Below are 13904 nucleotides of genomic sequence, written 5' to 3' on the forward strand. Positions count from 1 at the left end.
AGAAATGCTAGATTCCAATTGATACAATTCTATGTCCTGCATAGGGCATACTTGACACCAGCCAAGCTTAATCAATATTTCAATGGGGCGACCGCTCAGTGCCCGAGATGTAGATTGAAGTGAGCCGACTTCCGACATATGATGTGGGGATGTATGAGTCTAGGAACATATTGGACAGAAGTGTTGGAACTGCTGTTTAGTATAACTGATCGTACGATAGAACTAGATCTGGGTACTTGTTTACTGCACTGGTTCCCACATATTGGTAAAGCAAAAGTAACAAGTAAATTTATAGACCTGGGCCTCGTATTAGCCAAGAGGGAAATCACACTGCATTGGAAATCAGCGAGGGGACCAGGAGTGCGGAGATGGCCGGCGGAATTACTCAAGTGAGCACGGAGTGAAGGTACACTTAGGTTGCAAGAGGCCCTACGTACCAATAATGACAAAGCGCAAGAGGCGGCAAGGTCGTGGGAGGCCTTAGTTGCAACAGTGCAGGCTCCAGAAATAGGTTCAGAGGAGGGATCGGATGTGGAGGACCGAAGGGATCCAACTGGCGCCGTGGCGCAAGTAGAATGAACCAGGGACATATAAGTGGGACGAATAGTGATCTCTAATGCAAATGTAAGCCTTGTACTGCATTACGGTTGTTCATTATTGTACTACATTTTGTTGCAACCTAATTGTTTATGAACCATGCTAGGGAGGCACACCGGTGGCGGAGGGAGGGAAGTGGGCGGGGATCACAATAAGAAGCGGCTTGAAATATGTTATGCTGTCATTTATACATTGGATATTGCAATGCTGAACTAGATGTTGGGTTGTTTGAAAATCAATAAAAAATATATTTAAAAAAAAATGCAAGTTGTCATTCAAAAAGAGTAGTAAATTTAACAATATAGAATTTGGAAATATAAAGAAAAGTGAAAGAAAGTTAAAATAGACAAAATATTGACAACAAATATATAATTTGTTGTTTAATACGTTCCAAAATGTATGCAATAACTAAATACATAAACCTACCCTCCTGAAAAATAAAGTAATTCAAGCAACCATATAAAGATATGTTATATTAAAATTGTTGCCTCCCTAATGCGGGCAAAACAAAATAATAAGTGAAAAAAATGCCAGTAAAACTGGTGCACAGTCATCTAAGAAGAGATAAGAGATGCCTGTCTAAATCACCCACAGGTCAATAAAACGGTGTGTTAATTTGTACATTAATCTTATATATATATTGAAAAGACAAAACTAAATGCTATGCATTACATGCATTAAAACATATAAAAATCTTTAATTTAGCATGTTTAATATATTCCTAAATCAGACACCTGAAAATAAAACCTAGTACAGAGTCAACGAGGTCACAGGGTTATTCTAAGACTACCAATGAAAACTGAACTTTACAGGTTGGAAAACGACAAAGAAGATGTATGTATAAAATTATGTCTGTAAAAACTATTAAAAATGTACTTTCTCACATTATTCAAAACATATAAAATCATATAGCAACCAATAAACTTAAAAGTGTTCCTCTTAAATTTATATCAGTCAAGGATTGAGGGCCTGAATACAAGTTTGTTAGTGAGGGAGCGACCCACCACACCAGCACCCCACTGTCACACCTCCAAACTTAATCGCCTGCCAGATTACGAGTTTCCTCGTGGTCTGGCGGGTGGTCCTTTGGCGGTCCCATGCTGGTGCCTATTAGAAAGGCACTGCAATGGGAGCACCAAAGACCGTTCCTGCATGGCATGGACTGTACAATCCATGCTGTGCAAGAAAGGGGGTGCATTCACACAGGGGGGCACACCATGTGCCTCCTGCATGTATCCCCATGCCCAGAGGTAACAGGGGGCCCTGTAGCGCCCCCTTAGTTGCCTCACTGCCCGCATTTTCATGGCATGAGCACCGCCATGACACAACTGGCATTGAGGAAACTTGTTATATGCTTGGCAGTGCTACAGTGGCACTGCCAAGCATATTGGTGCCTCAGACTGCCTTGCCACCACCAGAGATCGCGGATCCCCAGCAGTTGTGGAGGTCCTATGGCGGTCCAACCACCATAGTTGTAATTCGAAAGTCGGAGCACCACTGTGGTAGTACCAACCGCCACTGCACCTCCACCATAGCCAAACTTATAATTAGGCCCAAAGCATATCTGGCTTCTTCACAGACATTAGGTAAACTGCATGCATTTGGGGAGTGGTCATATTAACTATTCTAACTCCAATCTCACACACATTGGGGGGAACAGTAATTTGTTGAGAAGTCAGACTTACTATTTTAACTAAAAATCCCTCAAACATTAAGGGAAGAGCATATAATTAGTGAGGGGGTGGATGGAATTGAGATTTACTATCCTAATTTTAGACCTAAAAATATTGCGTTTACTATGTATAGTTAGAGGATGATTAGATTATTACTATTCTAACTCGAGTCTCACAAACTTTGGGATAAATGCATATATTTGAAGGGAGGTCAGATTTACTATTATACCTTCAGTTCCACAAACAGTGTACGTGTGGGAGGTTCAGATTTACTATTTTGACTCTAGTCTCACAAATATTGAGGAATATTGAGGTATTTTGAGGGGGTTAGAGTTAGTATTGTAACTCCAATCCCACAAACATTAGAAACAGTAGATTTATATTTAGATGGCTCTGATTTGCAGATATGACTCCAATACCACAAACATTTTAAATATAACTATGTTTAGGCATATTTAGGTATGAGGATATGTTTTCCACATATTGTAATCACGTCTTGTTTAACTAACACAGACATAAAAGTCAATTATGGGCGGGGATTTGAATCTTTTTCTTCCAATTTCTTTTTAAATTATTTATAAACCATGTTTAAGGTATATTAGCACACTCATGACAGCAAATTGTATATGTAACTAAAATATTTAAACATTCACTTAATTGAATTAAACATTTTGAAAATGCAATTTTCTTTGATTTTGTTCAATTAATAACACATTATCTATATACACTGTGCATGTTTATTTTTAATAGCACCTGTATGTAAACTATTTAAAACATAATTGACTTAATCAAAATAAAAATAAACTGAAGTACTCAGTTTTCTTACTAAATAAATAATAAAATCTATAGTGCAACAACTTTTTAAAAAAGAAATATTAACTTTGGTTACAAAGAAAAACATCTAGTTAACAAAGTTAATCACCAAATATAAATAAAAATTAGAGTTTAAGTTTTCTAAACTCCAGTATTTTAATCCAAAATTAATCACATTTGAGAAATAAATTACATAATATACAAGTAAAGAATGCACAAAATAATGCAAACTTAAAAATAAAATATGGTATACCCAATGCTCCAATAACCCCTAAAAACATATTAAATTTAATGACACAGAATAATCATATATGTAAATGAGTATCACAGTTATGTAATTGTATACTATATTATAATTAATATGTAATAACTAATAAAAAAAGTTTATAAAACTCTACCTTCCCAATATCCCTATAAAGATATAAAACTCATAACCCAAAATGTATAAAAAACTATATTTGAAGAAAACATTAAACAAAGGAATACATTACATGAAAATAATTAACAATATGATCTAATTAATAAATAATATACTTCAAATAATAATTGAAATTAATAAACAACCATTAAATACCACTATAAAACCCACAAAACAAAAATACAAAACAAAAATAAAAGCATTTGTACACAATAACAACATATGCCTATAAATACATTTTAGGAATCTATGCAATAATAAATAAAACCACGTCATCAACATTATTGTAAAACATTAAAAACAATTATAAACTTACCTTTGATATTATTGACGGCAATATTGTGGCAATCCTGAGTTTTTTACCAATACATTTTGTTTGAACAATATTTTGGAGTCAATATTCTTGTTCCTTATCAACAATATTCAAGTTAAAACCCTTGAAAATGATTTGTAGTTGTGAGAATTCAAACTCATGCCCACCAAACCCCAATCGGATGTCAGCAGTGGGATTTTCACTCTCTGGACCACCTTGCTGGTTGGTAAAAAGGAAATACCTATTGATTTTAAAGTCTCATTTTTCTCTCATGTGTCCAGCCCAGAGTTGTGCTCTCCACTATTAATGAGAGATAAGACATGCAGAAGCTCAATTAGAGAAGCTGTCAACAGAAATACAAATTCCCATCTGAGGTTGTATGGTGGAATACATCCATGCCTGCATGTCTCTTTCCTTGTGCTGAGTTAATGGTATGACGTTTGATCAGCCATATGAGCTCAACCAAGCAGAATTGATTTGTGGCTTTTTCATTGTTGAATGTTGCTGATATAGTTCTGAAGTCCTGACACTTTTAGGCTATACCTCAAAAAAACTGTACTTGTGTTGTACTGATGTCACTATCGGCCCGTATAGAAAGAGATATGAAAGGACCAATTGATTCATCAGTTTTTTTCAATAGCAAATGAGGGTTTGGAGTACCTCAGTCAGTAGTCTTGCTAGAAATATAGGTGTCAGTAACCAATGCACAGAGACAAAGGAAAACTCCAGACTTATTCTTCTGGAGATTACTTAGTAAAAAGGTAAAAAAGAGAATTATGCCATTACTATTTATGGCCCAATGCAGAGTAACTAGGATATGCTGGATGTGGGCAAGAGAGTTCTCAAACTGAATGCTTTACTATCCATCAGGGAAAGAGCAGTTATGAATGCAGGAAAACTGGCACATATCCAGTGGAAACTCACAGACCTGTACTCAAATGAAGGCAGCTGACTTCAATAATCTCGTGGTAAAGGGATGCTAACCATTCACTCCCTTCGTGGAGAGGTGACAAAGACAGATATAAAGTTGAAGAATCAGAGAAAGGATAAAAGGGTAAAGTCCTGTTGAGATAAGCATGTCCGCACCTTTTTCTTTAGATCGTTATAATGTCTCATAAGCTAAATCTGCCACAGTTTCTTGCTCATCCTTCATAAACTGGGGGACTTCCAATATATCATGATGTGGGAATTAATTAAATTCCCTCCGGAAACATATCTGAAGCACTCCATTGCTTAGAGTTTCCTGTGTCTCTCTGGAAATGGATTATTTCATGAGCCAGTCCATTTCTAACATTGTGTTGGTACAGGAGAATTTGAAAAAAGAAAGCCTAAACTTCTCATAACTAGTTCAATCTGATGTGGAACTAGTCACATTTCAGAAACTCTATGGTGATGTGCCAAACTTGCAAGGAAATAATCTTCCTCTTTGTACCTACTCATTTGCCCTTGAATCCCATTGACTCAACCTCCAACTAAAGAAAACATAGTGCCTAGTTTAAACCTACTAAAAGAGAAATCTGGTTTGAATTTTATAGTCAGTAGTTTAGATTCCTTTACCTTTATCTATGCACCTCACCACTTTAATCTTTCATATTTACACTGCTAGGAATTTTTTGAAGATCAGTTCCTGAAGAAGCACACATTTATGGTACAAATCGATTTAAGTAAAAATTATTTATGGTCACATAAAAATATGTTGTCCAAAGATTAGAAATATTTAGGCCCTGATATCGAAGAGTGGTATGGACAGTGTGCAGTTAATAGCTCTTCTTCCACATTTTTCTATGGAACAAAGCATAACATACTGAACTTTATTTACGGCACCAAATAGCACGTCATGATGTCATGGGGATGATACTTATCAACAATCACAATGCGACTCGTGTTAAGACTCACGCACTCTCTATTACTCTGTTTAATCAATTAATCCAAATTGGTGGTGCAAGGTTGGTAAATCCTCCTGAGTATGAGGTATGTAATACTAGTAGCAATAGCGCTGTTCCTAGATCCTAGGGAGCATCCCCAAAGAGCACTTAGGAATATTTGTTCATCAATTGTATTCAGGTAATCAAGTGAAATTTTTTATTTCATTTCATTTTCTTACCATGAATTGAATTATGATTCCTCTCATACAATCCATTCTGATGACATGTTTTCAAACATTGTTATCCATGAACATATATGTGCCTAATGCATTTCGAGCAATGCCCTTCATCGGGGGACTGTTACTACAAAAATAGAAGAAATTTGACTGTATCTCTGTTAGTGTGCGCAACAAGCGAATTCATCAATGATCTGATCAATAATTCCTGATATATCCCCAGAAAATACAGTGTAATTGAATATGGAGACCATTAATGACTTTTATCTGGTGTGCTCATGCCTTTTACTTGCCGAAAACCAATTATAAACAATGTGTTTTTGCCTTCTAGTTATTTCATTGTGTACATTGCCTGTGTGAAGAAATCGATAGAAATAGAATGCCGTTTCACTATTAGTCTAAACAGCAACACCCAGTAGTGACAATGCATATTTTTGTAGGAGCAAGCCCCTTTCCGACGGATTCCGAAAGCCTTCCGATGGACCGATTACGATAGTCAGAAATAATTCTGACTTTCCGACTAGATTCCTACTCAGATCCGAACGGCATTCGGAGTAACCGAACTGTTCGGAGCTGACTCGTACAGGTCTACAGACAGCATTTCTGACCGACATGTCGTAACAACCTTTCCGAATTGGTTGTTCTGACATGGATCGGCTGTCAGGACCTGAATTTGGGGGTGCACAGCAGGCCACCCTTCACCCAGAGCCTCCTAATGGGGCCCATGGAAGTACCCATGGGACCCCACTTTCCAAACATTCACAGTGTGGCAGGCACCATGGGGTGCCTGCCACAGGGTGCACAATTTTCCCCACATACCCCTTTTTTCAATGGGAGCCTGTGTAGTTTGTCGGAACATGGGCTCCCATTGAAGTCAATGGGAGTCCAACCGAATGGTATTCGGAACCACCGTAATCCATCGGTCGGACTGCCTGAATCTGATTTGGTCGGAAACGTTTCCAAGACCGACATCGTAATGAGGTCCTAAGTATATGGAAGCATGCTGAAAAAACAATATGTGCCTTGGCTTTCAAGGAGAGATCTTGATCCAGCATGATTTCCAGGGTTTTTTCATCTTGCTTCCTGGAGAAGGAGTGTCTACTAAAGTTAGAGACAAGATGAAGTTGTTCAACTGCAGAGTGATGTTTCCAACCAATAAGATCTTTGCCTTGCTGGCATTTAACTTGAGAAATTTGTGTGAAATCCAGAGCAGAATTTCTAACAGACATAACGACAACCCTAGAGTTTAATGGGGGGTATGATGATCAATACAAACAATCAATTGATTGTTGTCCACAGAAGAAATAGTAAGGCATCCAGAGGATCTAATTACGAGTGCTAAAGGCTGCACATAGATGTTATATAACACTGGTGAGACAGAGGAACCCTTCTAAACTTCACAAGTAAAGAGTAAGGCGGTATAGTGGAAGGGCCTTCATCATAGTATGTCCTTTGAGAAAGGAAGAACATCAGGTATGCACAGAGCCTTTGGCAATTGCAGTCAAACAGCTTAGAAATATATCATATTCTAGGCTGGATTTTCAAACTTAGCAAGCTCCCCCTTGATTTTTTATTCCAATACAGATCATATCTGAACTTCAGTCTGTAAGCATTCAAAGTAGGTGACAATAAAATCTAGTATTACTATGTGGCTATAATTGTTCAAATGTGTCTCAAGCAGGGTGTAAGGTGAATATATGGTGGCACCAGGCAAAATGCCTAAAGGTGGTGGGCCACACCCTATTGCAGAGAGCACATGTTTTGGAATGTATGATTTATTTTATAATGGTTTTCCTTATTTGATAAATTATGTTCAATTAGGCTGGCAATTTAAGTCTAATAACCGGAGCTAGTTCAAATGTACAAGCAATTAATATATTATGCCATAATTCTACAACAGTAATTTCCAAAACAGTACTTTTTAAATAAAACATAGTCACAGGAGCATGAAGATATAGAAGCGAGGAGCCAGACAGCAGTGTGCAGCTGCAAGGTCCTTGAAGAAAAAAAAATATTTGGAAAAAAAAAACGTTTTGTTGCAGAAGTGGAGATGAATGGAGATAAGTTCTGAATCTTTCAAGGTGCCACAGCACCTTTTCGGGGTGATTCAGTGTGATTATGTCCAAAGCTGACACAATTCAATGAATAAAGTACGGTAGTAAAAGAAAAACGTATGTATACGTTTCAAATGCTTTAGGTTCCTTAAGTAAATAGATAAGGTGAGGTCACAAGTGATGCTAATAAGATTTTGCCATGCAGGTAAACTCAAATAGCAGCATTTTTGCTAATGGGGAGAGCTAGGTTGTTGTAATGAATAAAAAGTATCTATACTGAGTGTCAGAAAATGGGTAGAAATAATGGGTTCCAGCAAAGAACTATAGGATTACTGGGGTTGTCTACTCATAAATTGGTGCTAAATATGAAGAGATTTTTTAAAATCATGCACAATTGTAATGTTGGGTTGGTCTATCCCGATGGTAGGTTCACATAAATAAGTGATGTAGCCAGAGCCAAGAAGACCATGGGAAGGTGTGCCATGTGTTCAGAACAGATGACAGGCAGGTGTTAATATGATGCCCGTGTCATGAAATAGAGAGCCCATATTAAATGTAGCTTTTTAGGTTTCATGAAAAAAAAGGTTAGAAGGGCCACCCTAACTCTCATTTGGGTCAGTGCTGACAAAGTACCATAAACCCTTGGAACTAAATCATAAAAGATGGGAAGATGTTTTTCAAACAGTTAAGCCTCGGTGATCAAACAAAAGATCATCTAAAATTAGGTTGTGAGAGCTTTAACTATTTAGTGGTCATTATCCAGGTGATCTGTGGGCTTATCAGTGTCGGAGGCAACTGGGTCTGGAATGGTGTGGGGAAACAGTATAGACATAAATCAATTTGCTCCAGAAATGTTAGTAACAGTTGATGAAAGAAGGATGCTCACTATTGTTTGGGGCATATAAGGGCACAGTGTTGGTGGCGGACGGAGCAACAGAAGAGCAGGTGGGATCGGGCAGAGTGAAAAAAACACATCAGTACACCCACTGTGTCCATTTTCAATGTGGTTGTGCCAGAATTTCCATCTTGTATTGCGAATGCTGGTTAAAAATAATCTGGCACATGCATCAAGCTATTTTGCGATCGCAAACGTTGCGAATCGCATTAAAAGGACATTCGCGATCGCAAAATAGTCCTTTGCAATGCACCAACTCAAAATTGTGAAACTACAAGGAATTCGCAACAATAAGGAATCGCAAAATTGCAAGACCTGAAATAGCGAATCCTTATTTGCGATTCGCAAATAAGGAATCGCAAAGCTATGCATAAAAAATCGCAAATAGCGATTTCCATCAAACTCGCTATTTAGGGCTCGCAATTTACCGAATTTTACAGGCAGGTATTAAACAGGTGAAAACAATCTCATCAGGTGCAGCACATCAGCAAAGTATTTAAACAGGCCTAGGAGGACTCAGAATGTTTCACTATGGCAGCGCTCTACGTCATGGCGAGGAGGATGAGGCTACGAGCAGCAGCACAGAAAAGAGGGAGATTACAGGAGTGCGTTTTTAGAGTACGCATCACATTGTTGGGGCAGACTGAGGAGGAGATCTATGACAAGTACAGGCTAAATGCTGCCATGATCCTTAATCTGATTGCAGAATTGGATCCCCTACTGCGCCAGACTCACAGGACACATGCCATTCCCAATCATGTGCAGGTCTTATGTTCCCTGCACCTACTAGCGTCAGGAAGTTTCCTGAGTGTAGTAGCTGTAGCTGGAGGGGTGTCACAAAGTTCCCTGTCACATTTCTTCAATGCATTCCTGCAGGCCATGTTGCCAAGGATACACCACCACTTTCGCTTCCCCACAACCCCACAAGATTTGCTTAACACTAAACTAGACTTCTATCAGGTAGCCCGGTTTCCCCATGTAATAGGTTGCAAAGATGGAACTCATGTTGAAATTTGAGTATATGTTTAGGAGCCACAAATCATATTATTCACTGAATATCCAAGTAGTCTGCAATGCAAAAAATATCATCACTGACATTGTGGCACAATACCCTAGCAGCACATATGACTCGTACATATTTAGACACAGTGGCATACACACTCGGCTCCTTGGGGGTAAATTTGGAGAAGGACATCTGCTTGGTAAATATAAGTTACATTCGCTCTGACACTATGGCCTAATGAAAATGCATATCAGTTACTAACCGTTTGCTTACTACCCTGCAGGTGACAGCGCAAACGCCGTGCGCAACTACATCCTGACACCATACCTAAACCCAACTACCCCAAGTGAGCAGCGCTATAATGCAGCGCACATTGCAACTCAAAACATCATAGAGCGCACCTTTGGACAGCTGAAGAGTAGGTTTTGCTGCCTCCACAAGACTGGCAGGGCATTGCAGTACCGACCAGACACCTGCTGCAGAATAGTGGCCAAATGTGCCAAGTTGCACAACATCGCTACTAGGAAATAAATAAATACCAGCATTTGTAAAGCGCACAGCTACCTCCGGAGAGGTGTATCGGCGCTGGGGTCCGTCGGGAAAATTAAACGAGCTATTGCCCAGAGTCACATGGTGCTGAGCTACCCTGCCGCCGGTGATTGAACTGTGAACCCCGTGGTCCGGAGTCAGGCACACTGGCCGCTGCGCCACACCTCTTCCCTAGGAGAGGCATGCCCCTGGAACTGTCAGACAGCGAACCTGAGGAGGACAAACAGCCAGGGCCACAACTACGAGCAACAGCTGGGGCAAGCTTAGCAGAAGGGAGAAGGAGACGTGCAGAAATTACACAACATTATTTTTGAGGTGGGTAGTAATGAGACACGACACAGCAAGTTTGAACTGTACTGCATGTATTTGCTTTTAACAATGCGGTGTGTTAAAGCACACATACCCGGTGCAAAATAGCACCGTGAGTATAAACTACATAAACAACAAGACCTCATCATCAGACTTGTATGTCATTCACTACTATGGCATTGTCAATGGTTACATTGTTGCAGCGTGGAACATCAAATTCCCCCTTCGTCACAGACCAATACCTCAACACCAAATTCACTCATATACATTCAGTGGTGGGGCCCATACCACCAATACTTGCACTCAATTGATCTGTTTTCCTAGGGAAATACGCTTCCAAACGCTGACATGAAAGGAATACCTTTACCTTACCCTAAATACATTTGACTTCAAACCTAAGATATCCCTCTCATAAGGAGATGGATCATTTAGTTGTTGTCTTATGATTTTAGTGACTAAACTCATCTATCTACACATTACTTCTTTATCCTAATGCTCTTCTTCAAATAATTGACACCACACATTTGTCAATTAATCAAATATTCTTTATCTAAGAAATATTGCAAGAAACGTTAGAGATCATCATCAGCATTTCAGAGCATCATATTTACCTTTTCTGGCTAAAGTCGTCCTCTAAGTCAGTCAGTCAAAGAAGAATTTTATTCAGCAAAGTTAGGCCGCAATTCAGTCTCTCAAAGATTCAGGACAACAGCTGTCCAGCAGTGTCATTGGCCTCTCCGTCAGCATAACGTCAGGAAATCAAGTTCGTCAAAGAAGAGTGAGCGATGCGATAGCATTAGCATGAGCAATTTGTCCGATTCCCTACCTACTTTTATAATGAAAATAATGTCAAAAAGTATCAAGATCGGGGTTTAGAAAGTCCTGATTGGTCGACTTGGGGTCGTGAGGTACAGTTCTCACATAGTCCGCAAAATGCAGTCATCGCACTTGCTGGTTCCGGTTTTTAAATCAAGCATTGTCTTTGATTGGCTAGGTTCCCGGAGCGTCCTTGAAGGGTACATGTTCTCCCGGGGTCAGGTCCAGGCCACTGCTGCTGGCGGTGACGCCTGCGCACTTCACCCAGAACCTCGTGTTGTCAGGGCAGTCACGTTTAACGTCTCGTTCAGCCATCTTGTCCAGGCCAAAATGGTCAACTTAAGCAAAAGAAACACAAAAACGTAATTAAAACATAGAAATTACTAATAAAATGTTATCCCCTTGCTAATACCCATATGTGTGTGTATTTATCTAGCAGAAGCAACACTCAGTGCGGTTTATACTTACGAAATAAAGCACAAATCACAAATACATCACCAAAGCAACATATAACATGCAATATTCTAATTTTCTACAATTAATATGCGTACTCAAGTTAGTTTACAATTAATATAGCCATGCAAGGTGCAATTCCCACATGTAATTCTTTTGTTAGTATGATTGGTAAATGTTTTCACTGCAAACCAATTAATATGATGACTATTAGTTAATTATTCAAATTAATATAAACATGCAGAATGGGGGGGTATACAAAATTTTGTACTACCCGCTCCAGCAACATCATCATCTGTGAGTTAGTCTGCCAAGGCCATGCTATTTTTTTCGACCACGCCCTCCCGAACGCCTTTCGCTGGCCTCATTCTTGTCCCTCATGGAGGCTTCGGAAGGTGTTGTGCTCCTAGAGGTGCGCCTCCTGCATGTAGTGACTGGCACCAACAGACTACTGAGGCTGGACGCCTCCTCACTCCCCTTTCCCCCTGTTACATTGCTGCCCCCAGCAGTAGCACTCTAGAATTGCTCTACGGCATTTGTAACCTGGACCAGTGCCCTGGCCACATCCCCACAACAATGCCTCATTTCAACCTGCATGGCCACAGACCGATGGGACAGCAGTGCTGTGTTGGTGCTCAGGCAGTTGTTGGATTTCGTGTAGCCATCTAGGCGCACTAATAATTGACAATGCCTTTTTCTTTGTTACACCTGGTCCTTCTGCATCACCATGCATAGCTCCGGCATGGCCTCATTGGACTGCCTATTGCCTTCCACCACTTCTGTAGTTAGCTCTTTCACACAGTCTCTCATTTCTGCCATGTTGTTTGCCATTTTGCTAAGTTGTGCCTGCATTGATCTCATGTGTTTTGCCTGCAGGCGCTGCACCCTCAGCATCTGGCTCTCCAGCCCACCCCAGACATTTAAACTTTCGTCCTCATGTGATGACATCAGTACCCTTGCCCTGCGCCTCCAGCTCTGGTTTTTGCTGCGCCGGACCTGTGACTGGGGTCTTGTTGTGGCTGTCCTTCCAGGCAGGGTTGTCTGGGGATGTGGTTCTCTCTCCTCTTCAAGTTCCATGGGCTGAAGTGGTGGGACTGGGACCTGCATCTAGTGAGTGCAGGGTCTGTGCTATGTGGGACCACAGGTGATTCCACATCTGCTTCTGCCGGAGTCTCCTGTGTGTCTCCTCCTTCACTTTCCTCCAACTCCTCTGCTGCTGCATCTGTGATGTTAAACAGTGCAATTTTGAGTAATTCTCATAAGAATGTCGTGTCACATTCAGCATCTTTTTAGTCTCATTAAATTACTATCTGACACACGGTGTTCACATGTTTTACTCCCTTGTTGTATTTAACTACCAACTCGCCTTCCCTGCCTGTTACTCCCATAATGCATTTGGGTGTTGCAAGTAAAATGTGGACTGGAGTTTGATTCTGAACACTAGAGCTGAACTGACGTGATGTTTCTAAATTAATAATCAACTTTAAATGGACATTTGCATGCATCTTACCTTGTGAAGTACTGGCTGCTGCTGAGGTGTCCAACTGCATCACTCTCACTACAGCTTCAGGCTGGAGCATGGACTCAACTATGTCCTCCAGGCGTGTATTCCCAGGCAGTGTTGCAGATCCCCCTCAAGTCTTCTTTGCCTCCTTGAGCGTGCCCGCAATCCTCTCCTTGGCACGGCTGCACAGCTCATACCACCTTTTTTTCAGTTCGTCAATTTTGCGGTGGGTGACTCCCACTGCGTTTACTTTTGATTGTATCCTGAGCAAGATTTTTCTCTTCTCTGACTCCGGGACCTGGAGCGATAGTTTGCCAAAAACCCTATTGTGGCTCCTCACAACCTCCTCAATGAGGATTTCTATTTCCTTCTCACTACATTTTAGTTTTAGTTATCTTGTAGCTGC

Source organism: Triturus cristatus, chromosome 10 (genome assembly GCF_964204655.1).
Source record: "Triturus cristatus chromosome 10, aTriCri1.1, whole genome shotgun sequence".
NCBI lineage: Eukaryota > Metazoa > Chordata > Amphibia > Caudata > Salamandridae > Triturus > Triturus cristatus.